The 5,060-nt window shown below is 47.9% G+C and overlaps 1 pseudogene; it reads left to right on the forward strand.

Annotated features, from left to right (window-relative positions):
• The first annotated feature begins 1,649 nt into the window (after positions 1–1,649).
• On the forward strand, positions 1,650–1,794 carry LOC125526133 (annotated as a pseudogene).
• Positions 1,795–5,060: the final 3,266 nt, after the last annotated feature.

The following is a 5,060-nucleotide window of genomic DNA, read 5'->3' on the forward strand; positions in this document are numbered from 1 at the left end:
TCTTATGCTGTTGATAGATTAACTGAGAATACAAGTACTCTAGAAGATTTCACATGTGAAGGTAAAATCCTTGGTCCAGGCCAACGTGTTGGAATTCAAAGAATTGATGTCTTTCAAACATGGAATCGTTTGAGAGAGAAAAAATGACCTCTCAGAATATCATAGTATTATCACTCTTTCGGGGTCAGTAGATTCAAGAACCTTCAAAACAGAGGTAAACAATGCAAAAATAAATACTGGCTTAACACATACAAAAAAATTATTGGCTTAACACATACAAAAAGAATTCAGCAAACATAAGCATATGGGTTGTATCTAGAGGTATCGATATGAATAGTCCAAGGGAAGGAATTTGTATGGTATATTGGTATGTAATATGCACATAAACAAATAGAAGGTGCATGCATTCGCTAATCGAGTCTAGATAATTAAATTCAGAGATAAGTAGTTGCGTACCAACACGAGCAGCAGGAGAAAGACAAAGCAATGAATCCAATCTGAGCGACCTATGAAGCAAAAAGTCGAGCACCTTTCAATCCCGAGAGCAACGCGAGAAATTGAAAAGCATGAGCTTGATGATAGGAAAAATTAAGGGTGGATGAAAATATGAAATCTGCAGCTAGCAAGGTAGAGGACGTTTCCTAGATGAGAATGTAAACAGGCGTGCTTGTTGGATTACAATGTTGGTCCAGAGGGGTTTTTATACGAACTTTTCTCACAATTGCGGAGTAATGGAGGCAGAGATAATTAGGGACGATTAATGGTGTGGTGCATGAAGCTGTTTCTTATGCATTTGTGGCCGGGAGAATGTGCGTCATGTAGTTGAATGGGTTAGTGCTAGCCGTACAATCAGTAGTGGGTGTTAAACAACATATTGTCACGTCATATGTGTTGACATGTGCCATATAACTTCGGCAAGGGGTTAGCTCAAGTAGATATAGATAGAAATCGGTTTAAGCATTGTTATCTCCTAATTCTTTCTTCTCTTCCAAGATGTAAACCTCCTGTACCGAACTCCCTTTGTACGCAATCAGGGTTTAGCCCCTGCTCTATATAAACACGCAGGCTCGGCCTCAACAGGCACGACGCTTCATAGAAAGTTTACATGGTATCAGAGCTTCCTCTTCCTATCCCATCTAGCCAGCACGCCTTCCGCCTTCGCTCCTGCCATGTCGTCCTCCTCCGGTGCTTCCCCTGCCGGCCTAAGTGGTTAGGTCACCGAGAAGCTTACCCGCACCAACTACATATTGTGGCGCACCCAGGTGACGCCGCAGCTGAGAGGTGCTGGGGTCTTCGACTATGTGGATGCATCCGCGGCGGAGCCCGTCAAGGTCCTGGTCACCACGGACAAAGACGGGAAAGAACACTCTGCGCCTAATCCCCTCCATAAGAGTTGGGTTATAGAAGGTCAGGAGGTACTTGGATATCTGTTGAATAACCTCTCCAAGGAAGTTCTCGTGCAGGTTACGTCCATCACCACGCCGCACGAGCTCTGGGCTGCTCTGGCGAACATGTTTTCGTCGCAGTCCCGATCACGGATCAACAACATCCGGATCGCCCTCTCCAACACGCAGAAGGGAACCCAGACGGTGGAGGCCTACTTCGCCCACATGCGCTCACTGGCAGATGAGCTCGCCGCAGCTGGAAAGCCCCTGGATGATGATGAGCTAATCTCCTACATCACCGGCGGCCTCGACATGGACTACCAGCCGCTCGTGTCTTCTCTCGACGCGCGCCCTGCTTTTGAACCGGTAACCCTCGATGATCTCTTTGCCCAGATGAGTAATTTCGATCAGAGGGTTGCCCTCTTCCATAGCACCAACTCAGGCGGGGGATTCAAGTCCTCTGCAAACACTGTTGTTCGTGGTCGCGGTGGTGGATCCTCTCGCTATCGGGGACCAGCGCGCGCCAAGGGCAGGCAGCAAGGTGGAAACAGTGGCAGCAACAACTCATCTCGCAATGACGGCGGCCGCCCCTTCAACACCAACACCAGGGGCCGCCGCAACTCCACCTCCAAATCACGGCCTGACGCTGTGCGCTTCCAGATTTGTGGCAAGCTGGGGCACACGGTGCTGGACTGTTGGTATCGCTTTGATGAAGATGGTGAGTCCTCTAAAGATGAGAAAGTTGCTGCCGCAGCAGGTGGTTCCTACGACATCGACACAAACTGGTATGTGGATAGTGGTGCCACTAACCACATCACCGGTGAGCTGGAAAAGGTAACCATGCGTGAGAAGTACAGGGGCCAGGACCAAATCCATACTGGTGCAAACGGAGAAGGTATGAGGATTTGTCACGTTGGTCATTCAGTTATTAAAACCCCCACTCGCAAAATTCATCTAAGAAAAATTTTGCATGTTCCTAGTGCCTCGAAAAGCCTTCTCTCTGTTCATCGTATTGCTCTTGATAATCATGTCTTTCTTGAATTTCACCCCTTCTTCTTTTTGATCAAGGACCAGGTCACGAAGAAAATCCTATTTCGAGGTAGATGTGTTCGAGGGCTTTACCCGTTGATTCCGGAGATTAGAAGGTTCAATAAACAAGCATATGGTGTCACCAAAATTTCGTCAACTCGGTGGCACGATCGATTAGGACATGCTTCTTTTTCTTTAGTAGAACGAGTGCTTAGGAAAAATAAGCTCCCATATGTTGGTGAGCGTAGTTGTGAAACAATTTGTGATTCATGTCAGCGTGCTAAAAGTCATCAGTTACCTTATCCTATATCCACTAGTGTTTCTACCAAGCCATTGCAACTTATATTTTCTAATGTTTGGGGTCCTGCCCCCACCTCTGTGGATTTATCTTCTTAAGAAACGATCCGATGTGTTCCAAGTGTTTCACAACTTTCAAGCACTCTGTCAGGACCCCGATTCCAAGTCACATCGATCTAGCCGGTAAACACCTCATAATCAACTTTGCGGCCTCACGCACGGTATTCCCACGGGTGTCGCTTACCATGGCCTGGGACCGTTTGCGCCTTTTTGGCTCACGTATATGATAGTGTCGCTAGCATCCATATGAGAGAGAACCCGGGGCTGACACGGCTAGTCCAGTGAAACCAAAGCGGCATAAACCTATGGAGACAGGCATACATGAATTCGACATCGAGCATGTCGTCATCAGCGAGTGATTCCGGGCTGTAGCACTGGGCTAACAGGGACTCCGGGAACCCGGGCTGTAGCAGCTAGGCAGGACTCCGGATGTCACCGTGCGTGACATTTCCGAAGGACAGACATAGGAAACGACGTGAAACAACATGCCGGCCAGTCAAGTGTCCTGAGCAGTAGTGCTGGGCTAGCAGGACTCCGGTGAACCGGGCTGTAGCGGACTACTATGGCTCGAGGAACACTAGACTACATTTCCCCATAAGAAAGACTGCCAAGGATAAACAACTAGATTGTCGGATCGCACTCATACCAAGCATTTCAATCATACACACAATATTCCCGATATGAGTACATACAACATGGCATCACAACAAAACTCTACAACTCAAGTACTTTATTTAAAGGCTCCAGAGAGCCATACATAACATGTTCATACAGATAGGGGTCACATGACCCGACACTCAAGTCATACAATCATACAAGCACAAGCGGAAGCAACTAGTCTGAGTACAGACACTAGAAAGAAAGAAGGCTTCTCGATGCCTGTCTATCTACATAGGGCCCTCCATGGCCAGGATCACCACCTGGGTGGCTAGTCACTCGTCGACGTCAAGGTCTACGTAGAACCCATCAGAGGGGCGGTGTTGTCATCTGAAAACAGTAATTAAGCAAACATGAGTACAAAGGTACTCAGCAAGTCTTACAACAGAACCTACTATACATGCTCATTCTCAAGAAGGTGGTGGGGTTATTGCAGCAAGCCAGCTTTGACTCTTGGCTAAGCTATCCTACGGAACTCCACTAGTAAAATAGTTTTCGCACACGAGTCCACTACTCACCAACACAATACTCCACCGGGGATCCTCTCGTCATCCTACGAGAGGGCCATCCTCGGTACTCACACTTATCTTGAGTCTTTTAGTAGTATCCATTAACTTGTCTATGAACTGTATAGGCAACCAAGTAGTCCTTTACCGCGGACGCGGCTATTCGAATAGTTTTATACCCTGCAGGGGTGTACTTCTTCATACACGCTTTCACCACTTACCGCCGTTTACACGACATGTACTCGGCAACCTTCAAGCGGAAGCCCAGCGAGGGTGTCGGCCACGGCCTACCTAAACACTTAAGTCTCTAGTCCAGGTTTATCGCCTATCCAGGTTCCATCCGCAGGGAGTCCGGCCGAGGTTTCCACATACGGCCCCGAACGATGTGAACAGGGTCCCGAGACGCCAAACGGGCGCCCGGCATACCCGGCCACGGTGTATCTACCGCAACATAGCCCACCCCTAGGGTCAGCGCTACGCACGGCCGCCAACACATAACCTACAAACACCAGAAACTATTTGCAACTCCTGGACAGAGTACTAGGGTGATTAAGAAGCCGAGAGGGTCCATTGGTTTCGGGCCCAATGTACGGTAGTAACTGCATCTTAAATCACACATACAGATCTCAGTTCTTATGGACGCTCAATGAAACAACCCACCATGTACTCCTACATGGCCTCTCATCGATACCTTTACCAAAACATGTTCAACACATCCCTCACATTACCGACATAATCATTTCACTCTAGCCCATCACCCAGATGAACCAGACCTGACACAACTCTAAGCATAGCAGGCATAGCAAGGTAGGAATCACATACATGGCTCAATCAACTCCTACACATGCTAGTGGGTTTCATCTAGTTACTGTGGCAATGACAGGTCATGCAGAGGATAAGGGTTCAACTACCGTAGCACACAGCAGTTTGAATCGCGTTGTCTTAATGCAGTAAACAAGAGCAGAAGCGAGAACATGGGTTTGTATCGGAATGATCAATGGGTTGCTTGCCTGTTGTAGAGGTAGTAGGGTACTGCCCTTCAGACGGATACTCGGGGTTATCCTCGGAGGCAGAACCTACCACGAAAGACACACCGAACATAATCAACACATGGCAATATGCAACA

Source organism: Triticum urartu, chromosome 7 (assembly GCF_003073215.2).
Source record: "Triticum urartu cultivar G1812 chromosome 7, Tu2.1, whole genome shotgun sequence".
Lineage (NCBI taxonomy): Eukaryota > Viridiplantae > Streptophyta > Magnoliopsida > Poales > Poaceae > Triticum > Triticum urartu.